At 34.7% G+C, this 27,546-nt stretch overlaps 1 long non-coding RNA gene across 3 annotated transcripts; it reads left to right on the top strand.

Moving 5' to 3' along the window:
• Positions 1-4,416: 4,416 nt before the first annotated feature.
• On the top strand, positions 4,417-26,649 carry LOC107854424. Of its 3 annotated transcripts, XR_001670026.2 has the most exons (4): positions 4,417-10,244; positions 10,324-10,409; positions 14,083-14,145; positions 14,720-15,320. It is a non-coding gene; the product is annotated as an uncharacterized LOC107854424 (long non-coding RNA). The 3 variants fall into 3 exon arrangements; XR_007053516.1 differs by lacking the exons at positions 14,083-14,145; positions 14,720-15,320 and adding an exon at positions 26,608-26,649; XR_001670027.2 differs by lacking the exon at positions 14,083-14,145.
• Positions 26,650-27,546: the final 897 nt, after the last annotated feature.

Raw genomic sequence — 27,546 nt, forward strand, 5'->3', positions numbered from 1 at the left:
AAAGTATACCTGTAGGTTGTTCTTCATCCACAATATCATTATCACTATCATACATACGAATATGGCCAAACTCAAGATGATGTGCCAAACCAATATCACGATCAACATAATTCAAAATTGCACCCTCATATTCAATAGCCCTGTTCAACATCAAGTAGGTGGAATTCCACCTTGTGGGAACATTTAAGCATAAAGACATTTTTGCAAGATTTTCATCCACACAACATTCCTAAAAGTTCTTCCATCTAGCAGGAGATTTCCTAATGTATCTCACTGCTTACCTAATTCGTTCAATAGAAACACTTGCTTCTTTTATACCATCTTGAACGACAAGGTTTATGATATGCGCCATACACCTAACATGAATATGCTTGCCACCCATAAGATTGGTCCCTCACTTAGTCAATTGCTTAGATAACTCAGCCACACACACACTATTTGAACTAGCATTATCAACAGTAATCATGAAAATCCGATGCAATCCCCACTCATGCAAACACTTAATAATGCTCTTCGCTAAATCTTCACCTCTATGGCTAGAAATTGGACAAAAATTAATAACTCTTTTATGCAAAGTTCAATTTTTATCAATCCAATGAGCAGTAATACACATATAATTAATTCTTTGCACAAAAATTCAAGTATTGGTCGTTATACACACTCTTTGTTGAGTTTCCTTAAAAAACTCCTCTTTTTATTTTTCTCTTCAGCAAAGAGATCAAAATAATCACGAGTAACAGTTGTATGAGAAGGAATTCGAAACAAAGGTCGTACCTCTTTCATAAATTGTTTAAGGCTTTCTTTTTTAACAAATCTAAAAGGAAACTTATCAAGAATCACCATACGACACAATGCTTTTCTACACTCTTCTTGATCAAATTTTGATGAAACAATTGATAGATCACCCTTTTTACCCCCTATAACCCGGTTGAAATGCTATCTTTGATTTCCTAGTATCAATATTACAAGATATTTTTTTGCATTTTCTTATATGACCAAGCATTGTCATTGTACCATGTTCTTTTGTATCAGCTAAATACTCATGTTTACAATAATTACACACACCCTTTTTATTTCCTTCCGAATCAACTTTAAGAGTAAAATGATCCCACACAACTGATCTTTTTTCCTTTCTTTCCTTATTTTAGACTCAACTATATTCGAATCAGAAGTTATACTCTCACCAATCACTTTATCAACTCTACTATTTTGTGCCCTTTAGTTGTATCAACGTGACTGTGATTTAAAAAAAAAAATCAAAAAATAAGCCAACAATAAAATTACAACATAACATGACCAAAACTTAACAATGTGCATAGAGCAAAATAGACCACACCACAAATAGTTTGACATATTAAACTTTAATGTCAACTAAAATCAACATAACAGAGTAAACTAATGGAATCAACAGAACGAAATAAATAGCTTGTGGTACGAATTAACAAACAAAAGGCACCAACAACTTATAAATTCCCATTAATATATTACAATGAAAAGTTCAGCATGCCCCACAATGACAGAATTTATTAACCTAATTAAAGAAGAATTTTGAACTTAGATGTAACTTGAAAGTATTAAAATGAATAATCTGTATTTTGTACCTAATAGGTTGGGCAACCCATATTCATAGTATGACCTATTATCATAATATTATACTATAATTTAACTTGAAAGTATTAGGCCGGGCAATAAAATGTATATTATACTATTACAAAAGGAACCAAACAATGAAAAGTTCAACATACTATAATTCATATTATTATACTATAATCCGTACCTAATAGGCTGGGCAACCCATTGATGGGGCATTTTAGTCTAAACATTTCACTGCGAACTCAATAACAACGACGATTAAGACATTTTATTCAGTCTAGTTGGTTTATTGTCTTTGGGAATTTATTAAAATTATCCGTTACTACTTGTTGTTCAAATATATTCAATGAATTAGTTAAAAACAATATATGTTAGTGGTCACATTTTTTACTTGTAAGCCTGTAATTCATAATTTTTAACTTTCCAATATTTGTTTTAACTTTATCTTAAAGACATGCAAAATCTAGAGGCAAAGGCTCCTTTGCTTAGATATGAATTAATCAATAAGTTATTATTCGTTTAGGTTTAGGTCCAAATATATAGGTCGTCCTTGTGTGGATCAAGCCAAACTTTGTATAAGCATATATTATAGGTTAGAAATTGGATAGAATTGAAGATGAAGTAGAAAAATTTTAGACTTTAAGTCTTTAAAGTAAGATTGAGCAGTAAGAAAAGCAAAAATTATTACCTGTGAGCACAACAACAATAGCCGAGCATCAAATTGTCTTTGATCATCTCTAATTTCTTAAGTTTGAGACAAAGAGAGTGAGAGGCATGATGAAATCAGAAATGAAATGTGAAATGAGAATAAATTAAAGTCTCTAGAGTAAGTAATGACGGTGGGCTTGGGTTGGGAAATGGGATTTTGGGCTAGGCAGTGGGTAATGCACTAGGGAAATGGTTATTATATATGGGTTGTCTATTTGACTATCGGGTTATCGGGTGGCCCGATATAAATTTTAAGAAAACTGCCACCCGAATCGATAATCCGTTAATGAAAAATTTGAAACCGACACCCGACTCGATAAGTTAAAAAAATGAACCGTTAACCCGATAAGTAAATTATCAGTTCGGGTTAACAATTTGAACCAAAATCTGCACCGCCTTACTTTACCATTATTTGCTTAAAGTGAATTTACTATACCTTATAAGCCCACATGGCATGAAGAGTGTAGTACAGTCTTCAATTGAGCGTGCAATTAGAAAAAATTTAGATTTTTAAATTTTTTTCCAGCATTTGTTTCATTAGAAATATTTTTTAATTACTTAATTTGTTTTAATTCTTTTTCCCTCTTATCTTGTCATTCATTTTATTTAATTTTTAAGTATCTTCTTATTTGCCATTTCTTCTCATCTTCTTTCTCCTTTCAGGAAGTCAACTGATTTTTTTTAAAAAACATTTGTCATGAAGTTGAATTTTTTTCGACTGATAAAATTACTAAGTTTTTTTTTAATAGAGTTTTGATTCATCATAATTATCATAATTTTGAATTTTAAATTTTAATTTGATGATAATTTAATACTTCTTTCGTTCCATTTTATGTCTCGTCATTTGACCGGATATGAAGTTTAAAAAATAAGGGAAGACTTGATAATATTTATCAAACTGTCCTTTATCAAAAAATGTGTTGCTACCTTTTTTTAATTAAGTGGGTCCAATAAAAATAAAAGTTAATTGTGTTTTTAAATATTTACCAAATAAGAAAATATGATATTCTTTTTAGGACGAATTAAAAAGAAAATGATGACACAAAATGAAATGGAGGAAATATTAATTTAGAAGTGAATGTGACGTGAAGAAAATGATTATAACAACGAAGATAGAAAGAAAAATTTACAAGCTAAAATCTTCATCTTCACATTCACTCACTTTATCTTCATCTTCACATTCACTCACTTTATCTTCGTACTTAAAGAAAAACTAAAATAATTAAAAATAAAAGATCAGAGCCATTTAGGAGAGATTAAACATAATAGAATAAGGGGGCTAAGTAGAGGTTGGTATGGCTATCAGCGCATGTTAATAAAACTTGTGCAACATGATTCCACCATGAGACGGAAGGGAAAGGGTAGAGGTAGAGGTCGCGGAAGGCCTCAAAATCAACTAGTAGCTACTTTTGGAAGTTCGATGAGTACTCTAGTAAGTGGAGAGGCTTCACAACTACAAAGTGATGGGAAAGCTAAATCGGCGATGCATACATCGGCAGGTGCTAGTCCAAGGATCCTTGGTGATCAGAGGACATCTAGAAGTGTGAGATCCCTAACCCCGAGATCTTAAGGGGTGGTTAGTGTCATAGACGAGCCTAATTTAATGGAATAGGGTTCTAGCTCAGTGACAAAAAATTGGGCTATCCCAACCCTGCAACAACAGCTAACGAAGGAAATTGAAGATGCCCAGGAAAAGCCTACCAAGTGGTCTATCCTATTTGAGAAGAATCATATAGCCTCCCATGGTATATCTATGAATTATGTTCCACCTGCCATAATTAATGGACAAACTATGGTCCAATTGGATAAATTAGAGGTTGAAAAGGAAAATGCTAAGTGACCATGTGCTCTAATAGTATATGTAATGGGGGATACATTGGGCTAAATCTATATGAAAAAATTTGGAGAAAACATGAACTAACATTGAGATGTCTGATATATTCTTACATGAGGATGGTTATTATGCGATTAAATTTCAAAGTACGGAGGATTTACAAGTAGTGTTGCATGTTGGACCTCATACTATAGGGAATAGGCCAATTATCTTGAAACAATGGACAACTGAGTTTGATTTTAACTAGGAATTCTTAATGGAGATTCCATTACAGGTATGCTTCCCTAACCTCCCAATGAATTATTAGGGTTGTGATTCTTTGAGCCGTATTGTTAGTGCAATAGGACAGCCTATCTATGCTGATAAATGTACAAAACACCAGTCTCGGATATCCTATGCAACTATTTTGATTGAAGTTAATGTGACCAAACTATTTCCAGAGTATGTTACTATTATAGATCCACTAGGGAGATATTTTCAACAATCTATTTAGTTTGAGTGAAAGCCAGAGTACTGTAGAAAATGGCTCAAAGCTGGTCACAAAAGTGAGGAGCCTGATATGAAAAAGAATAAACCTGTTCATGTGAGTGAGGAGCCTAAATTTGAGGTGCCAAAGAGAAAGCCAGTAAAGTTGGTGCATAAATGGTGAGAGAAGAATCATGAAGCTGGTCCATCTAAGTATGAGAATACAATGACAAAAAGGCAAAAGGAGCCTAAGCAGCTACTATCTGTAGGTTAGAAGAAACAACAGGACAAGCTCTTGTACTAAATAAGGAACAAAAGGTTACTGCTATAAAAGAGAAAGCCAAGATACAATATGCAGAGCCAAGTAGGGTGGATTCTCCACCTTTGCAACCCACACCTAGTAGGAATAACTTCAGTGCATTTCAAACTATATGGATAATTTACTAACTGATAAAGGTGGGGCTATAAACTTGCTATGAATTGGGTGATATAGAATGTAAGGGGGCTAATAAATGATATAAGTAAAAGGAGTTGAAGTAGTTTCTGAAATCTCATTATGTACAATTGGCAGGGTTAGTGGAAACAAAAGTCAAGCAAGCTAAAGTTGGAGTGATTATGAAACATAGTGATCCAAGTTGGATGAATTTTAATAATTACTCCCATGCTGAGAATGGAAGAATTTGGGTGTTGTGGGATCCCTAATTCTTGAAGGTTATATTACTCAGAGTTGAAGTTCAATACCTTCACTGTCAGCTTAGAAATAGACTAGATGAGATAGAGTGCGCCTTTACATTTATATATGGATACAACACACTGGAGCAAAGGAACAGCTAATGGGATGATCTAAAGTTAATAGCCATAGGAACTTCCATCCCTTAGATCTTGGGAGGGGATTTTAGTGTTGTGCTGAACTCTCAGGATAGGATTTTTGAGAACCCTGTCACATATGCAGAGATTAAAGATTTTAATGATTGTGTTTAAGAGTCCACTCTTATAGAATTACGTTAGAAAGGTGAGTATTATATATGGTCGAATAAGCAAGATAATAAAGGAGGAATTTATAGTCGGATTGATAGAATGTTTGGTAATGAAGAATGGATGGCAAAATGGGGTTATGTGTCCACTTAACATGGGCTGCCAAATGTATCAGACCATGCTCCCATGTTACTCACAATTATGCCTATAACCTGAAGAGTCAATGTACCATTTAAGTTCTTTAATCTGTGGGCAAATCATAGTGATTTCTTATCTCTGGTAGAAGTTGGCTAGAAGAAGATTAAAGCAGGAGGTACTATGAAACAAATATGACAAAATTTACAGAATCTCAAGACCGAGGTCAGGAAATTAAATAATGAAGAATTTCACAATATAACTCAGAAGATTGTCTTGTGTAAAGGTGAACTAAAATCATACAAGTGCAAATAAAAGAAAGTATGCCTACAATTTCTAACATATTGATTGAGAAGAAGGAAACTCAAATAAATCTAGAAGAATAAATATTCATGGAGGAAAGTGTAATGAAGCAGAAAGGTAGAGTTATAACAACAAACCCACTGTGTTCCCACAAAGTAGGGTCTAGGGAGGGTAAGATGTACCCAGTCCATATGGCTACCTCCGAAGAAAGCAGAAAGTTAGAGTTGATTGGGTTAAGCTTAGGGACACAAATACCAAGTACTTCACTACAATTATGAAAGAAAGGACTCAAAGGAAGTACATTATAGAGCTAACTTCTCTAGAAGGTGATAAACTGGGGATACTAGAGACATTACAAATGAAATCAGACAATTTTATAAGAGTTTGATGGGTACTGTTGCTGAATATTTGCTTGCAATTAACAGACTTATCATGAAAAATGGCACTATACTGAATCTTGACCAGCAAGTGAAACTATGTGCGCCAGTAACAATAGAAGAAATCATAGCGGACCTTAAATCTATAGGTGCTGATAAAGCACCTGGTGTTGATAGATATAATGCAAAGTTTTTTACCAAAGCTTGGCCTTTTATTCAAGACGATGTCATCGAAGCTGTAAAAAATTCTTTTGAGACAAGAATTATGTACAGACCGATTAATTGCAATGCAATTGCTCTTGTACCTAAATCTGTGCAGCCTATCACTATAAAAGAATATAGGCCAATTTCATGTTGCTCTGTGCTCTATAACTTATTTCTAAGGTATTAGCAATAAGATTGCAAAAGGTGATACCTTGTGTTGTGAATGATGCTCAAGCAGGATTTATATCGAGGTGAAAGATAGCAGATAGTATCATAATGGCTCATGAGTTAGTACAGACTTATGGTAGGAAGCATATATCTCCAAGATTCATGCTTAAAGATGATCTTCAAAGAGTATATGATAGTGTTGAATGGGTGTACTTAAGGCAGGTTATGGAGGAAATACAATTCCCTAGTAAATTTATTAACTGGGTCATAGAATGTATTCAAACCATCAACTATTTAATGGTAATTAATGGTGAGCATATGGAACCATTTGATGCGGCTAGGGGGCTAGGACAAGTGGATCTTATGTCTCTATTCCTATTTGCTATAGACATGGAGTATTTGAGTAGGAGTCTTAATGGTTTGCGTCTAAATAAAAACTTCAAATTTCACCTACATGTAGTAAATTAAACATCACACACTTAATTTCTGTTGATGATCTTTGATGTTTTCTAGAGGAGATTTGATGTCTATTGCAACCTTAAATGACTGTTTTACTCAATTCTCCCTTGCTTCTGGGCTTAAAGCTACTTTAGAGAAGAGTTTTGTTTATTTTGGAATTGTCAAGCCAACATAAAAGGATGCTATAATGACATACCTTGGTTATACTACTGGTGAGCTTCCTTTTAAGTACCTGGATATGCCCCTATCAACAAAGAAACTTACTATAATGTAATGACAATCCTTAGTTGGGAAGATTGTTAAGAGAATCTCATTTTGGACTGTAAAAAAAATTTCATGCAGGAAGGTTACATCTTATACAGAATTTTATTTGGAGTTCAGTATTACTGGGCTTAGATGTTTCAAATGCCTAGTAAGGTAGTGAATCTGATTAAGTCATATTGCACGAGCTATGTGTGACTAGGGTCTAATAATATTACTAAAATAGCTTTGGTTTCTTGGGAGAAGGTTTGCACCCCTAAGTCAGTAGGGGGTTTGAACATTATTAATCTGCATCTTTGGAACCAGGCTGCTCTTGCTGGTGCTTATTGGGACCTCACTCACAAACAAGATAAAATGTGGATTAAATGGATACACATGTTCTATATAAAGAATCAGAATGTACAACTTACGGCTATCCCTAAACAGGCTTGTTGGATGAGTAAAAAGATTATGGAAGCTAGAAAATTTTGGGACAATCACCAGTAACATATACTATTGTAGAAGAAGTTGACTAGGAAGATTTACTTGAGGCTATTAGGATAAAGACTCAGGATTCCATGGAAGTGTCTAATGTTAAGCAATCTAGCTCGGCCAAAATTTGTTTTCACTATGTGGCTGCAAATTCAGGATAAACATCTCACCAAGGACAGGTTGACAAAGTGGGGTATTAATGCAGAGCCTAAATGTGTATTGTGCCAGCAAGAATATGAAACTAGGGACCATTTGTACAATATTTATTCACTAGGAAGCTATGGGGTAATATATTTACTTGGATGCAGCAGTTGAATGATATTGGAGCAATATGGCAACATCAAATTCATTGGGCAATCAAAAGTCCTGAATGAAGGATTGCAAGAGCTTAAATCCTTACAATGGTTTATACTGAGGTGGTGCATGCTATTTGGAGTGAAAGAAATCAAAGAGTCTTTGAGAATAAGTTAACTGAAAGCGATAGAATTAATAGGACTGTTGCTTTTGCTTGTAATTAAGGGCTCCTGCTAATACCAGAGCCTTTATTCAAACTTGCTTGTTATGATATAGCTCATAGTCAGAAGATCTTTGGGCTGTTAGGTGTTACTCACTGGATTTGTGGGATTAAGCTAATAGAGGTTGTCAACTTGCTTTGTAATGTTCCATGGTGATTAATGAAAATAAGTTAGTTACCTAAAAAAAAGTAGGAGGTTGGAAGCTTTTAAGCGATTAGTCAATGGCAAAATGCAAAGAAATAGGTTAATGGGATGAGAAGAATGGAGTAGAGAGAGAAATAAAGTAAGAAAGCATGGTAAAAGTATAAAATTAAATGAATTTAACATGCAATTAGAATAATTGGTGTTTCATGTATACATTCATTTTGAAGTTGTTTCGAAAGGCAAGAACCACCACGAAGTTAAAAAAAAAAAAAAAGTATCGTATTTGGAGGGGTAACTCTCTTTTGTCTTCTTAAATTGAAAACTTGTAGATATTACTTGATAAATATGAATCATTTTGTCTACTAAAATCATTTCTCCCCAATCTAAGGTGAGAAATGTTTGTCATTTTAAGTAATCTTCTCTTATTTATGTGACAACGTCAAAGGCTAATTAAGTATTTAAATATTAATTAGATTCATCAAATTTTCACGTCTATATTAGAACTTTACTATGCACGTCACTTTGAGAGCATCTTGACCCCAACTACATAAATGGTACTTCTGTAATTAAAATCATTTCGCTTCTTTCAGAATATGAATATTTCCTTTTGAAAGTTTAAAATATTTTATTTTCATATGCCATGATAATTTTAAATTATGAAGCTATATCATTTAGTATAAAGTTTCAAATTATAAAATGAGACGAAGGGGTATTCTTTTTCTAAATTGACTAATAAGTAAAGGCAAGTGTCATGTTTCACGGAAAAAAAATAATATTCTCTTATATTTATCATTTTCTGCATTTAAAAAAGAATAACTTATTTTGACTTTGCATGGAGTTTAAAAAATTAAAGAATAATTTTGAATTTTGAGGTCTTAAATATAAATTATTTTTAAATGTACCAAAATATCATTTAATGTCGTGGTTTAAACATGTCATGTGGCAAGTTGGAATCAAAGTGTTGTCAAAATAGGAAAGGTCCATTCTTTTTTAAATGGACTGAAAGAAAAGTAGATTATTCTTTTTGAAATGGAAGAAGTATTAACAATTAGTGTGTGCTTTGTACGGAGGAAAATATTTTCCTATCTTCTCATATGTTCGTTTGATTTGTAGTTGAAGTTGGAGTTGTGTCCGATCATTAATATAAATTGAAGTTATTTTTGAATTATTGTGAGAAAAGTAAGACTGAAAAAACTGAAAATAAATTTTACTTATTTTAACTGAAATTGTATTTGAAATTCTTATGACCAACCACCAACTTAGAGGTTTCTTTTTAAAATTAAATTTTGTGTCCTAGCCGGACCATTTTAGTAATAAAAATAGACCCAAAAGCCTAACAAAAATTCTGTACATTGACATGGACATGGGCCCAACACTCGATCCATTACATGAAAGTTGAAAGGTTTCCTATCCCACCTAAAATATCTATCCTTTGTCCAAGAGTATTCAGTACTCGTCAGCTTACTCCACCGCCTTCCCTGAGTAATGTTTTCTTTGAGTTGTACCTGTCCCTTCATTTCATGCCTCCTCTGAGTCATCTCCATCTTTTTAACCACACCAATATCTTAGGTAGCCGACGTTTATTCTCATGGGACTGTTGTATCATGCCAGCACTCTGATTTGACCAATGTTGTAAGTTCTTCACCTTCTTGACTTTAGTTTTCCTTTTATCGTCTTACTTTATCCTTCTCATTTTCCTTGTGTTTTTCAGATTCTGATGGTCTATCAAACAACTCCTCAAGAAATTTGTCAAAGCTAAAGTGCTTTAGTGGGAGGCTCAAAACACCCTTCTTTTTGGTGAGTTTTTGGATAGCTAGGTTTAGCACATCATTTTTGTCTCTGTCTAGACTAACATTAAAAGATTTGTGCATGTTATTTCCTCACATTCCCTTGAATTTGTAAATATTGGGATCCCATTTGCGATTATCTTTAATGTTGAATGTTTGCTTTCTTATCTTCCTTGAATTATTACATTGCATTATTGCTTGTTGATCATTCGTTTCTTAATCCTTAAATTAGGACTCTGATGTTTTTCCATGTTGATGGATCTGCTTATTGTTGTGGTAGATCTTTGAAACTTTTGTACAACTTTATTTCTTGTTGTTCAATTACATTATTTGCAAGTGCATCAGCTACTGTATTCCCCTCCTTAATATGTGAGTTACTTTCCCTAGTACTGTTTGTAGCATGCAACTTATATCTTCAACACTCTCTATCACTTCCCAAGGCACCTTCCACTGGTTTTCTATCATTCTCTTCAGAATGAGTTAATTAGTTTCAATAGTCACCCAGAGCTTGGCAGTATGTCAAAGCTTCCCTGATAGCTAATGCCTCAGCCACCATATTAGTTATCTCCCCTATACCCTTGGCTTTATCATATATTAGGTCCCCTTTATCATCCCTAATGCAAAAAAGCAATAGTTGCATGCAACTTAGGATTATAATTCTTCAAAATGCTCGCCATAGTGGGCTGCTCTCCATTTTCTATTTTAACCCATGGATACATTGATTTACTTAGTTTTCTAGTTATAATTCTTTGTTGATACATCAGTCTCCTTAACTAATTTACCTGCCTCCTTAACTGATCCCTTCTGAGTTTTTTAATTTGAGCAGAACTATGTATATTATGTTGTTTGCCCTAATCAATAGATTCCCTTATATGCTCCATCTTCTCCTTAAATTGATCTACCTGATTCTTATTGGTCCCCTCATTGATCTGTTTATTCTCTACTGTATCTTCATTTTTCTCGTTCTTATTTTCTGCTTTATCTTATTTAGATGTTGACTTCTCCTCTTATAGTGCTCCAAATTTATTGTCCACTATAACATCATTATTTTTTGTAGAAATTTTGGGATTTCATTCATACCTCCCCCTATGATTTTGTCTTCCCCTTCTGTATGTATTCTTCTTTCTTTGCTATTTAAACTCCCTTTTTTCTCCTAGTACACCTTTTCCGTTGTCAACCTACATTTTTGTTGCACCCTCTTTTTGTTGATTTTTAGCCGCTTTCCCACCTTTTTTTTCCTCCTTGTCATGATGTTTGTTGTCACCTTCTTCCTCTTCCTTTGGAAGCACTTTTAGGTGGATCACAAAACACTCTTTCTCATTGTGACCTTGTAATATGCAAGTTTTATAATATTTTTGTAACAATTTGAAATTTGTTGAACTATGTGAAATTTATAATTTTACGTGTGTGACTATTTTACCTTTCTCCATAGTTGTATTATGATATTTTTGGGGTGTGGGGGTAATTGACATGGATCTTGTGCATTTTGGTACCATTTATGCAATATTGTGGCTTTTGGTAGCTTCGAGAGCCTTATTTTGGAATTTTGTGGTTATCTTTTAATTCATACAATGGATGGTTTAACAGACTGTGCCAACAAATCCAGAATATTGATTTTAGGGTGGTAACATGATTGGTGTGGTTTTATGGCTTTAAATCTCACTTAGACCTTCGATTTGGAAAATTGTGATTTTTAGTTTCGAGAGTTGACTTTGTGAAAACAATGGTTTTTTGAAATTCTGATATAGCCATTGAGTCTAGAGCATCGAATTTAGTTTGGTTACATAGTTCTTTTGCATATATCAGATTTTGAACAAGGCTCGGGCACCCCATCGCAGTCCGTTTTGGACTTATAAAATCTAGTGCACCAGGTTGCTGGTACAAACCAGATCACAAAGAGTAAAACTCATTTGAGGAATGCGTTTTATGCCTTATGCACCTGGTAACCTGGTATGAGTATAAATTGTTCGATTTTTGCTCGTTTTTCATCTTGCATGTGGAGAGTTAAATTCTAAAATAGTGTGAGAGCTTAAAAGTGAAGCTTGTGGGTGCTTGGGAAGCTAGATTAATATATATTTCTTGATTCTCTTACAAATTTAAAGTGAGAATTCATCCTTTTCTTTATCGAATTTCTTGATTAATTTTTCAAAAATCCCAAAATCTTAGTACTTGATTTAGCCCCAAATTCTAAACCTTTTCACTTGAATAATGTTCTTAATCCTATAATTATTAGTTTTTTCCTGATTTCATCTTCAAAACAACTTTGATTCTTCACTTTAAAATGGATTTCAAAAGTTTTACCCCGTAAAGCTCAAAAATAATTTTTCTTTTATTTGAACCTCATTTTTTTACTCGCTTTGACTTGAGTTTTCAGTTGTAGATTCCTAAAGGTATTGGAAACCATTTTTGAAGTAAAGTTATGATTTTGCCCCTTTTTTTCAAAAACCTATTTCGAGGGTCTGTTTTGACCCCAAACCAAAAGTGGGTAATATGGGTATTGTTAGCCTTATTTTGACCCATTGACTATATCTTTATTAGTTTCAGTTGATTTTGGGACTGTTCGTGACAAGTAGGGCTTTGTGGTTGAAGTATTGTAGATCGATTCCGATTTTTGAGGTAGGTTATGGCTTTAACTCTTTTAGACTGGGTTGGGTAGTAAATATTGGTACAAAATGCATGTTAAGGGTGGAAACTAATAATGATAAATGGCTATTTGTGTATTGTGCCCGTGTGTGGGTCTATATGTGATATAATTGTTAAAATTGAAATATTATGCGATATGTACGACCATGTTGGGTTCTATTGGATGTTGATAGCGTAAAATACATGTGAGTAATTGTATTGTGTTGTTGAAAATGCCTTTTTGTGGTACCGATGATATATTGTGATATATTCATACTTATTGGCATATGAAACATGTGGAAATTCATTGTTGGGCAGAAACAATGAGTGGATATTTGCTCATATGGTTATGGAAATGTAACATTATGGTTGGTTGTGGAAATATATCATTGTGGTTGGTTGTGGATCATTACATCTTCATATCATACTCATTCATGAAATAAATAGTAACACTATGGCAACACCTGATAAACACTAGCATTACCTTTTATAAAACCCTCTTTGAGGGATATGCCGAAGAGGAGATATTGCAACACCTTATAAAATCCTTCACGAGAGATATGTCAGAAAGGAGATATGGATATGGATTATGGATTGTATATGGTTTGATGAACCCCCCATGGGTCCCATGTCGGGAGGATTGCCTTTTTGGGTGAATACGGAGGTTGTGTGAGGACCTCATGCATCATCATTATCCTATTATTATACAAGTCATTTTCTTTATTGTTTTCATATTGTGATTGAATTGCTATATCTTTATGTGTTTTATTTTCCACTAATTGTACTTTACTATCTTTTATATACATGTTCTTCCTTGTCACTAAGCGTGTGTGATATTATGTATATTTGTGCTCTACTTGGTTGTGTTGTTACAATATATGTGATATGTATACTAGAATTGCTAGTGCAAGTGGTATAGGCTACCATTGAGAGATATTTTCTGATTGAAGGTGACGTGCCCTTTAGTGTATATTTATATTTTATTTTCTACTTTGCTCGTTCAGCCTATGATACTTACTGAGTACAAGTGGATGGTACTCACGCCTACTGCGCCCTTTCAGTGCATGTCCTAGTTAGAGTGCACCCAAGCTTGGTCGATTTAGGTGATATCTGGTACTTTCAAGGTAGTGGTTGACTTTCAGACGTCTGGATGAATTCTACTACCTTTCTTATAGACTATGTCTTTAATTTCATATTAGAGACAGAGTTCCTCTTGTATTTTGGATACTTTATGCATTTCACTTGTATTTTAGTTGTACTAGATATGTTCTTATACTGTTGACATCAGGTTTAGGAGTTATGACTGCATTATTGATTATATTCTTTTCATATTTATTATACTTATCTGGTTCAGCTTCATTATAGAAGCCTTACCTGGGGGTATTTTATCTTTTTCCTTTGTGTATTAGTTTGGGTGATAGGCTTACTCGTCAAGGTTTGTCGCGATGAGTGCCATCATGACTCTTGGATTTTGGGTCATGCCATATTGGTATCATAGAAGTCAGGTTTTCATTGGTCTCAATGGTGTAAGAATGGGATGTTTAATAGAGTCTCGTGGATCAGTACATAGACATCTTTATCTATCTTTGAGAGGCTATATGATGTCTTTAGAAAATTTCCCTTATTTTATTTCTTATCGTGCAAATTTCTTTTGTACATTGTGTTCTAAGTTATGTTTCATTTCTTCTGTACATGTAGTGTTTACTAGGTCTCGCAAGGTCAGAGATATGGAGCCTTCTCCCAGAGAGAGAGCCTCGAGTCATGGACGAACTCGAAGGAGTGGACGGGCATGTGGATTAGCCCCGTCTAAGAGAAGTGCTAGGGGACACTCCCTTAAGCCTTGTGTTGATCAAGTTGGAGTTGTGGGTTCTACTCCAGCTCCTTAGAGTTTGCCTAGTTTTGGAGGGGTTATTGGTACATTTGTTGACTCATTTAAAGGGTTCTCCTTTGGTTATACTGAGTGTTCCTCCAATTTATAGTGTGGATCCTTCTATTGTACCTACTTCTATTTTGGGTACTCCTCACCCTGAGTCCTATTCTTATTTCAGCACGGACATCTGAGCATAGTGTTTTGAGATCAGGAGTTCATCCTTTATCTATGTTACCTCCTCAAATGGGATCTCAAGCTGTTAGATTCATATGTTTCCTCTTGCTGTGAGTACTGTTATGTCTTCTGAGGATTAAAAGATGTTTGTAAGGTTTACTCGTTTGGGTCCTTCTAGATTCAATGTATTATGGACGAGGATGCTTATGAGTTCCTGATTGATTGTCGAGAGAAGTTCCATAATTTGGGTTCATTGGACTCGGGTAGAGTTGTTTATGTTACCTATCAGTTGAAAGATAATGCTAGGGATTGGTGGAGGTTACTGGTTAGTTACAGACCTCTTGATTCTCCCAATATGACTTGGGATCTATTTGTCGATGCCATTTTAGAGAGGTTCGTGTGTAACGCCTTGATTTTCTAAATCGAAATGCTACATGGTGCTCATAACCCTGAAGGACCACAAGCTAACCCATGACTTATATATGTACCTGTACACTGCATAATATATGACAATAAATGCGGAAACATGAACTGAAAGGCCATAAGGTTCAATACTGAACATAATTTGAATAATAACAATATCTGAATAAAGTGGTATAATAATATCAAAATAAAACTAAAATACTGAAATCTGAATCTAGTTTGTAATCTAGTCTGAGAGCCTATAACTATCTAAAGTAAGGAGTGGAAGGAACATGTCTCCAACTAAATCCCGACTACTGAAAGACAAACTAAAATACTGGAGTAATAAAGTAGTAATCGTGTCCTCAAAGAATGAGGACTCATTGCTAACTCTAAATAGCACGAATGCATCAGTACGACTGAATGTACTGAGCATACGAGTGAGGTAGGCTAAATACAAAGGGTTTATATGCATGAACAATGCTGACTGATATGAACGTGAGAATACATACATGCATAAGTAACTATAACTGAACTCGTGGTGATATTGACTACTGAGTCTGAATGCTAACAACATGAGTGTAATGATACTGAGATACTGAATGACTGAGTTCACTGATATTAATATGTAAGTCACTACTAAGTGAGGAACTGATACTGTATTACTGAATAGATGAATGACTATTTCTGACAGTTCGAATTATGAAGAACTGGTCTGATTGACTGTGTCTAACAGTCCTGAAATTAAATAATGATAATATGAGTTATGATGACTGATATAACTGATATGATGTGATGATTGGCATAACCGATGTAACTGATACTAAGCGACTATATCTGACAGTCTAAGTTCTGATAGAACTATCTGAGTTTTGTTCTGTATGGAGTAACTGAATATGAGATCAGTCCTATCTAGTGGGTGATCTCTAATTATAATAATAATAAAGATGATTTGACTTAGTCTGAGATCAGTTTTACCTAGCGGGTGATCTTTAAATTTAATGATACTGATACTGATTGACCATAGTTGAGATCAGTCCTATCTAGTGGGTGATCCCAGAGTCTATTGATAATGATAAGGATTGACTGTATCTGACAGTCCTGATTCAGTAACTGAAACTGTGGGATGTATTCATCTAACCGACACGCCCCTTTCTAGTTAGTCTGGGGTCCAACCTGTAACCCCAGTTGGAAGGGTGTTAGTGTCGTGTCACTGGTAAAGACAACTATTGTGGAGTCAGTCCTAATCTAGCTGGTAACCCCTGGGTTCAGTCCTTTATATTTAAATATACTAATGGGCGATCCCTGAGTATGTCATTCCTATCTAACGGGTGACATCTCGTACCTACGCTGGTTATGTAGTTCTGGAACTTAAGGATTGCTTCTAGGGATCTCAGTCCTATCTAGCGGGTGAGTCCCCATCCCTAGGCTTGCTCAGTGCTGAATCCTACACCTATCTGAAAGACACTGAACTGATTAATTGAGCTGAACTAATTAACTGAACTGAACTGATTATTTGAACTGATACTAGTGGTATTGTTTAGCAGAGCTAAACTGAGTTTACTGAGTTTCGTTGACTGGCGGAATGTACTGATGTCTGAGGACTGACTGAGAGTACTGTAGTTACTAAGATTTTACTTGGAATACTGAAATCACTGAGATTACTGAACTACTGAGATTTATGAGATTTCCTGAGTTACATGGTTGACTGAATTCTATGGATCATGGATTGACTGAGAGTATCGTGAAACATGACATGGCTTTAGGCACACAACTAAATTGTCAGGTACAAGTATCCCAGGACTCGATGGAAGGAAACTGACAAAACATGACTTGCTCTTCTTGAACAAATGACCAATATTCATAATTCAAAATACCATAAGTTGGGGATTTCATACTACACATAGTTCTCAAAGTCTTATACATGGAAGGGAATGCACATAACAGCATGCCATAAGTCCATCAATCTAGTTTCATGAACATTCCATCAACAATCATGTTGCATAATAATATCATAGAAGTCATTATTTTCATAAGGGTCTAGCATGCATTTGTCATTTAGGTCACAATTCCACTATAATACATGACTTCTAGTCTTTTAGGCATTTTATCAAACATCTTACATGCACACTTTGTGGCATAGGTGTATTCATCAATTTAACAATCTTGAGCCACCCAAACTCATGGATTTCAACTAAGATGCTTACCTACTTCCTGAAAATACATTAAGATACCATCTTGAAACTCTAATAACAACCATCAACATGAACATGGTCACACCATAACAAAAAAATCATAATTTATTATTTAAAACTTGATTCTTGGACTCCATGGATGAAAGGAATCCATGGATGAACACTACGCATATCTTAGGGATTGAATCTTAAAAGCAAATTGACCTTTCTTGAATTTTCTTGGATTGGGAATCTTAATTCTTGAATATCTTGTGGAGAGTGTGATGGGATCTTGAAGTTAATTGAGAAGAAACCCTAAGTTTGTTCTTGGGAACAAAGAGGGTTAAGAGCTTTTGAAACTAAATACCAATACCTAAATATGTGTTTTTGGTGTTTTAGATCATAGGGGTAAGGTTTAGGGTGAGGTAAAAAGACCAAAATAGCCCTACAAAATTACTTCCCAGTTGCTGAAACTATCAGTTGACGACCAAGGCTGATAAGCCGTCAGATCTGTGATAGCCCATCAGCCCAGGTCGTCACCTAGGAGCTGGAATTTTTGGGCTTTTGTCTAAGCCTGATGACATGGACTAATAAGCCGTTAGACTTATGATAAGTCGTCAGCTTATGTCGTCACTCATTTGCCAGGCGGACATGCCGAAGTGAAAATGGGTATAACCTTTTGCTCCGATTTTGGATTTTGGAAAAATTGGTATATTTGGAAAGATAATTCAATTATCTATCTTTTGGTGGGCCATTAGCTCAAAAATTCATAGTATAACAAGAGATATGATCATTTTAAGTTGACTATGGCAATATCCTTTCCAAGAATTCAATCGTTAAGGACTGTTTTGATCCGTCAGATAGCTGGGAGTTATTTGAAGCCTTAATATACATCTAAATTACACATAAAACTATAAAATAATCATGATGTACTATGCATGAGATTGAAACATGGCGCTAATATTGGTTTTGGATTTTTTGGGGTATTATATCGTGCCTCACAGTCTAAGAAATTATATATGTGATGAGTTTGACCACTTGAAGCAGGGCTACATGACTGTAGTAGAGTATAAGTCATGCTTTTATGCCTTGTCCAGATAATCCTATTATAATACCCCAAAAATCCAAACCAATATTAGAACTATGTTTCAAGCTCATGCAAAGGACATTATAACTATTAGGTAGTTTTATGAGTGATTTTGATGTATATTAAGGCCTCAAATAACTCCCAGCTATTAGATGAATCAAAATATTCCTTATCGATTGAGTTCATAAGAAGAATATTGCTTTAGCCAACTTCAAACAAGCATATCTTTTTTTCTACTGAGAATTTTCCAGCTCAAGACCCACCAAGTTGTAGGAAATTGAATTAGCTTTCCAACGATACTAATTTTTCCAGAATCCGATACTTAAGTGAGAGGTTATGGCACTTTTAGTGAAAGGCAGTGGCCCATTGCGATAAGGCTGCGTCGCAGAGATGGCCAAAATCAAGGTCGTCCTTTTCCAGTGGAAAATCACGATAACACCGCATCACGCCAAGAGGTAACTTCATGTTTAGTGGATCACCGCATCTCGCCAAGGTACAAGTTCGAAATTGTATGTTTCTAGTGGCGTAATGCAATAGCACCGTGTCTCGTCGCTAGGCAAAATAGAGATTGTCCTCTTCCAGTGGCCCGATGTGATAAGCACCGCGTCGCACCGGAGCCAAAAATTAGGATTTTTCCAGTTTTGCGATTTAATTCCCAGGGACTGTTTGGTCTTTTCCCATAGCCTTAAATCCATCCTAAACACGTAATTACAACCCTAAAAGGAGTATTATGTTCCCCATTGCTCATAATTCCTCTCTAAGAAACTAATCATGTCTTAAGAACAAAACCTTAGCCTTCAAGATTCAAGATCAAATCTCAAGAAAAACCCCAAGAACTCTCATAAATTCATCAACCCAGATATGTTAAATGTTAATCCATGGGTCCATTCCACCCACGGAGTCCAAGTATCCAATTTTAAATTCAAAGTTATGATTTTTACAAGTTATTATGATTTTGACTATGAACCTCCATGAATTGTGATTCTATACCACATTTACATGAAATTGTTGTTGTTATTAAACTCCACACGTTTGAATAATATTATTCGATGATTTGGATCATAATTAGTGACCATGATATTGAAATCATGTTATTTCTACAAGCTTTAAACTATTCCCATGCTTAGCTTAAACTATGAACATCAAGTGTTTGATGAAATGCCTACAAGAATGAACTTTTAATGAATTTTTCATATTATGTCCTTAAAGTTTTAGTACTATTTTTCTATTATTGCCATCGAGTCCTGGGGTTATGAATACCCAAAAATATAGTTATTTACTTAGTTTCAGTCTCTTCAGAATAGTTTCAGACATGTTATGAGCATTATCAGTTCAGTCAGTTATCATAATCAGTTAAATTTAGAATAGTTCATTATTTTGAGTTGGTTAAGTTGGGAGTAGGATTTAGCACTGAGTGAACCCAGGGATGGGGGCTCACCTGTCAGTTGAGGGTGTGACCTTTAGTAGCAGTCCTTGCACTCTAGAACTACATAGCCAGCGTAGGTTGAGATGTTAACCTGCCAATTGAGGGTTGACACATATCTCATTAGGGCCTTTCCAGTGGAGGGTGACCCTTAGTCCTTCAGCTCATACTCATCTCTTGTGTCCCTTGTACATTGAACAATGGTGCAAGACAAAGACAGAGGCGTTGCAATTTTACTTTTTTTTAATGCTTGATGAAGCCTTGGAAATATCTTTCCTTCTCCTCTTAGCCATCTTGATCTCTAGTGGAGTATATGGATATAAAATCCTCTTTGATGGAATGACACCCTCTCTTGGATGTCATTTTCTTTACAGAAGCAGTTAGTTCATTAATAGCATTAATCACTTCATCATGTTTTGCCCTATAGTCTTGATATTTGCATGCAGAACATTCGCTAGAAGTGGCAAAATCTATATAACCAGTATGATCATAATCGTAATAGCTTGTTATTTCAAAAATTGTAAGAGGAGCATCACTAGCCCCAACAGTAGAACCACTACCACTACCACTACCATCATCATCAACAACAAGATCACCCTCCAAAATTATTTTTCTTATGATGGTTGTTGCTCAAAGCAATTCCATTTTTATTCTATCAACGATCTTAGGGTCTGATAAAGTTTGCACAGACCGTAAAGTAAGAAAAAATGGCATCTTCAACTCTCGATTGATTTGAACAAGCCACGAATGGACAATCTAAAATAAATCAGTACATCTATTAGAATGATAATGAAATCATTTAAAATAATCATTAATTAAAACAAAAGCTTGATTAAAATTAGACTTACTTCTTCCTTTAGGAGATTGAAAAGATCAAGAAATTTTATATTTTCATCAGTTTTGGCCGACAACCATCTCAGGATTCTTGAACAGGAAACTTCTTCCTGGTAGTTCACTTATTGTCTCAAATAAGGAATGGCTTCAAATGCCCAAGCCTATAATATAACGCCAATAAATCAAAAGCATTATTGAATAAAAAAATGAAACATATCATAATAAAATAAATACTTACCATGAAAGCCCATGAAAAGCCATATAAGTTGACTGTATTTGGTGTTAACGGAGTCAAAAAACATTTGACAGTCATTTTAAAGCTTTCATAACCCCAAAGATAGCTGTTAAATGCCTTAAGATCGTCGAAGAGATTTATTAAATCGAGGATTATGTTGTTGTTAACGTCTCTCGCTCAAAGAATATTATGTACAAACCAAACCAAGCACAATGATTGTTTGTGCTTCCTTGAAAGTCTTTTACCTTTCAACTCTTCTATCAATTTTTTATTTTTGAAGCTTAGACCAATAATGAACACCAGGTCATTACGATCACTCGACTTGCCTTTGCCTTTTTGGGGTGTGAGGGTTTTTTTTTTAGAGTTAGAGTAGGTATAACTTGAGAAGGAGGAGGACAATAACATCTTAGTCCAGTAACTATGGCAAACTCCTTCCAACTAAAACAAACAGGCATGCCACAATAATTTATCCACACCTCATCCATCTTATCTTTGTTTTCATACATAAACCTACGCTTGAGAAGATCATATACCATTTTCATTTAGAAACAAGCATTGTTGTCCTTCGGTAAATCAAGATATTGCCCAAAGCAACTTTTTCTGAAATAAAAATCTAATTTTTATTCTCGAAGTATTTTTTGAAGGCGTTGAAAGATTTTCCCATGGCTGACTTAACCACGAAATCACCTGTTAAATTTGTGGCACCATCGCACTGTATTCTCATAGGATAATGATCAATGCTGAAGGTTTTGACCAACTCTTCAGTGAAGGGCTATTAGCATTTGGATCATCTATTTTGAAACATTCCTCCTCTCAGTGTTCACTATCTTCTGCTCCTGATTAAGATAACATTTGTAAAGAAAGTTCATAGAGTGGTGGATGTAGCCTAGCTGCTTCACTTGTTCCTTTACTTGGACTTGATTCAGTTTCTTTTCTTTTGGGAGCCATATTATCTTAAATTAATAGAAACATAAAGTAGATTATAATTGATTAATGTATCGTTAAAAAAGGATAACAATAAATCTAACATGCAAATAGTAAAATAATAGTTCTAATAGACCACACATCTGTTGCACCAGTTAAGTTATATATTGCAACATATAACCGACCTATTGCAACGGAAAAGTAAACCGTTGGAAAAAATAAAAATAGATCACTCATCTGTTACACCGAGAAGGTTATCTATTGCAACTGATGAGTAATCCATTGGAAATAATAAAAATAGATCACTCATCTGTTTCACCAAGAATGTTATTTGTTTCAATATATAACCAACCTGTTGTAGTGGATGAGTAATCTATTGGAAATAATAAAAACAGATCACTCATCTGTTGCACCAAAAATGTCATTTGTTTCAACAAATGACCAACCTGTTCAGCAAATGAGTAATCCATTAGAAATAATTATAACAGATTACTCATTTGTTGCACCAGGTTAGTTATATGCTTCAACAAATATCCTACCTGATGCAACAAATAGGTGATCTATTTTTATTCTTTCCAACAGAACACTCATCTGTTGCACCAGGTAAGATATTTGTTGTAGTATTTAAGCAATCTATTGCAGCGGATGAGTAATTTTTTGGAAATAATAAAAATAGATCACTCATATATTGCATCAGAAATGTTATCTATTGCAATATATAACCAACTTGTTATAGCGAATGAGTAATCCATTGAAGACAATAAATATAGATCACTCATCTGTTGCACCAGGTAGGATATTTGTTGCAACATATAAGAAACATGTTGTAGCAGATAAGTAATCTATTGAAAACAATAAAAAAGCCATACATTTGTTGAAATAGATCACTCATCTGTTGCCAAATGAGTTATCTGTTGGATCAATATTATTTAGATTTCTTCCAAATAGAAGAGTCATCTATTACAACAGATGAATGATTTGTTGTGTTTATATGTTATATCAGATGTTTTATCTGTTGGATCAGATTGTTAATCTGTTGAATCAAATTGTTAATCTATTGCACCAGATGGTTAACCTGTTGCATTAGATGGTTAATCTATTGCATCAAATGGTTAATCTGTTGCATCACCATTTTTACTAAGAAAAATAATAAATCAACCCAGCAATACCAACACAACACACGCACACTAAGAACATAAATGGTGACCAAAAATCACCAACAAATCGAATCAACAGTTCGACAACAAGAACTATAATAACAATAAAAAAAATTATATTTCACACCTAAAAGAGTAGAGAAGAAATGTTAGAAATTAGAATTTTATTTAGTCCACATTTCAAATTTAAGCAAGAAATATTAAAATTGATAACCAATCTAGAAGAGAAGTTAGCTCAAGTCATAATTTTTTACCTGTGAAAGAAGAAATGGGACGACGAAGAACTCAAAGTTGTTGTCACCGAAGAAGTTGGCTCAAGTTCCTCTATTTCTTTATATCGATTGACGATTGAAAGTCAATAAAAAACTTGACCAGCTATTTGTTGCCAGATCTTGGAGGGAGAGATTTTATAGAACTGCTGGTTGGGAGAGAGTTGAGAGACTGTCGAAAGAGAAGGAAGAGAGATGGTTGATATGGAGGAGAGGGGTGTGGGTTAATTCGTATTTTTGAAAAGATTAGAAAATTTGTAAAATATTAATCAATTCCATAATTAACTTAATCAAGTTTTCTAATTATGTTTGACCATTTATGTAATACCCCACATTTCGGACTAGGATGAAAATCCGTCATTTCTATGCGTAGACTTTCAAAAGCCTTGAATCCTATGCAAATTTAGTTTGTTAATCAATTTTGTAGTGTGGAAATATATTTGAGAATGAATTTAGATCATAGAGGTCCCCTAACTCAAGTACAAGTTGAAAGCTTTCCTATCGTTCAAGTTTTAGTGAGCATCAAAACTTGGGTCAAATTCAATCGACCATAACTTGTTTTATATGATGAAATGGGTGTATTACTATATATTCAATGAAATATCTTTGAATTATCTTTCCAAAGATACTAATTTTTCCTAAATCCGATATTGGAGCAAGGAGTTATGCCCATTTTACTCCGGCATGTCAGGCTGGAAACCAGTGACGACATTTTGTGACAAGCCGTCACGTCCATGCTAGCCTATCACCAATGTTGTCAAACCTATGCAGATTTTCACCCCCAGTGATGAAATTTGGTGACAAGCCGTCATGCCCGTGATGGCCTATCACTAATGTCGTCAACCTTAACCAGAAACTCAAAATTTCACCCTTTTGTGACGACAGTTCGTGATGGCCTATCACCAACTTGAAGGCTTGTCAGAATGTCGTTAGCTATTTTTTCCAACAATTGAGGGATGTTTTAGTAAGGGTATTCTTCTTTTTTTTTGTAATACCTCGAGAAATTTTTCGTTGAAATTTTGTGCGCAAACGTGTTGGGTTCTATCTTTTAGAATAAATTATAAATTTTTCGTGTGAAATGTCTTATATTATGAACCACCATTGTGTAGAGTATTGAATAATCTTTCCAACGATATATGGATCATCCAAAACAGACACCCGAGCGATGATTTATGAACATTCCGATCGAACCGTGAATAGTAGTGAACAGTAAAACGTGCAGGAAAAAGTACTAAGGCCTGGCGTATTTTTTCTTCAACTTTAAATGATCATAACTCCTTGTACATAATGATCTTGGTGATATACTATATATCAATGGAAAGCTCTGCGAGTCCTCTTTCCAATAAAATTGGTTTCATCCAATTTGTCTATCGGAACAAAAAGTTATGGTCGATCTACTTCGCCTACCAAAAGTGAATTTTTGGGTCAACTTCAAATGATCATAACTCCTCGTACGTAATAATCTGGGTGAGATACTATATATCAACGAAAAGATATGAGAGTCCTCTTTCTAATGAAATCAGATCCAATTTGAATATCGAACTAAAACATTATGGTTGATCTACTTCAGACTATCAAAACAGTCCACCAAAGGACAGATTTGAGAATTTTTTTTATTTTTAAGGGCGTTTTGGTCATTCCCCCTCACCCAAAATCCGTCCAAACCCTATATTAAAGCCTATTAGAAGTATTATATGTTATGTTTCATCAAATTCCCTCAAAAAGAAAACCCTAAGCTCTTACATCCAACTTCAAAAACCTCCAAAGTTCACCATTAATTCTGCAAATTTATTCAAGATTTCAAGTTCCTAGTTCAAGAACTCCAAGAACCTCCAAAGTTCACCATTAATTCTGCAAATTTATTCAAGATTCTAAGTTCCTAGTTCAAGAACTCCAAGAACCATCATTCAAAGGCACGATTAACATCTCAAAAATGAGTATCGATCTAAAGTTCATCATTCAAGGTATGTGGGGTTTTTCAACAAGAACTCTCTTTCGTTCTTGTGCCCAAAAGTAATTTTCTTTACAAAGGCATGATTTTTATTTGATTTTTACGAATTTGAAGCATGAACCCATATCTTATGATGATTATTATGAAATCTTGATGTTTATGATTTTGAAAGATGAATTTACATGTGTGGAGATATCAAGCATGAATCTTGAACAATATTTATCATGATTTTGATATTTGGGTCGTGAATCCCCATTGGAAATTGTGTTTTTTGAGAAAGTGTGTGTTATAAGCACGTTGATATTGAATATTTGAGATAATTTGAATGATTTGACCTTTTGGTCTTAATGGAGTTGTTTTGAACTCGAGTGTGAAAGAAATCCACAACGTGGTTGATTTTGATAGATGGGAAGCATGATGGCTCCCGATGTATATTTATATATTACTGAAATTTTTTTGTTGTGGATTGTCTTTGAAATGATCTGAGCTAAGTCTGGGAGAAATCTTTAGCACCGAGTAGGAGGTATAAAGAGACCTTACTTCCCTAGAACTACGTGCCCCCGTAGGAGTGACCCTGAGGCTGATTTATATAGTGATCACTAGTTTGTGTGGATTTGATATCGATAGTCCTACTCCGATGGAAAGGATAGGACGGCTCTCCCCAACGTGGGTTGTACGTTGGACTCCATGTAGCTCACATGGTTTATGTCGGTTATAGGATCTCCCAGTGTGTGTGTTTCCTTGTGTCAATGGTGAATGGTGGAGTGATTTGAAAGTGGAATTGTGAAAGTTATTCTTTCGAAAGATTTAAATGATATTTACATTATGAGAATTGATATTCTTGATGAAATGAAAGTGATTGACAAATTATATGATGACTCACATGTGTTATTGTACTTATTTCATCCTCTCATGATTATGATGATTTTCTTCGGGCTATGTGAGTCTTTCATACATCCTGCATATTTCTTATAAATATTTATGATGATGATGTTCATACAACTGCATACACCCCCATATACTCGGTTCCTTTCCATGGTACTGACCCACATCTTCGGATGTCGGCTGTATTTTCTCAAAATATAGGTTCAGGTGCTCAGTTCCAGGTTCGACAGTGATTCTTCGGGCACGCTGTTCTACATCCTCTGTTGTGGTGAGTCCTCATGTTACAAGGACATGATGTCTAATGTTGGTTTCACGGAATTATTTACATTTGATAACTGTGTATGAGTCAGTTGGGGCATGTCTCAATGGCTCGCTGGTTTTATTGATTTTCTTAGAGGCTTGTCAGACTAGTATAGATATTGATAGTTGACTAATAAATCGTATTTTATTATCTTTCTAAAATTCTTTTATTCTTGGATGATGATTACTTTGTTGATATTTGAGGGTTATTTATGGAAACCCCGTTGATTTGTGTTGAACTGAATGAAAATGGCTCAAAGGGTTAGCTTGGGGCTACTCATAGCCTCAAGCACCGTGTGACGCTTCGGGACCTATTTTCCAGGGCATTACATTTTTCCTTCACTTCCCACGACTTATAACCCTCAAGGAGCGTATTATCTTCCATTCTCTTTAGTTAAACATCTCAAAAAGCTCTCTCATACACTCTTAACCACAAGATTAGGGTTTCTTCTCAAGATCAAAACCCTCAAGAACAAGCCCTAGAGTTTTCATAGAAGAGTCTATTTCAAGAAAATTTCGCCGTCAATCTTCACGAATTCTTAATCTAAGGTATGCGTAATGTTTATCCATGGGTCCCTTTCATCCATGGAGCTCAAGAATCATGTTTTAAATTATAAATTGTGATTTCCTTGTTGTGTTATGACTATATTCATGTTGATGATTGTTGTTTGGATTCAAGGTTGTATCTTGATGTGTTTTTCATTGAGCATGTGAATAGTTTAGTTGAAACCCATGAATTTTGGATGGATTAAGATTGTCAGATTGATAACAACACCTATGCCTTAAAGAGTGCATGCAAGGTGTTTGATAAAATGCTTAGGATGCTAGAAATTCATGTTT

The sequence above is a fragment of the Capsicum annuum genome, chromosome 3 (assembly GCF_002878395.1).
Source record: "Capsicum annuum cultivar UCD-10X-F1 chromosome 3, UCD10Xv1.1, whole genome shotgun sequence".
Taxonomy (NCBI): Eukaryota; Viridiplantae; Streptophyta; class Magnoliopsida; order Solanales; family Solanaceae; genus Capsicum; species Capsicum annuum.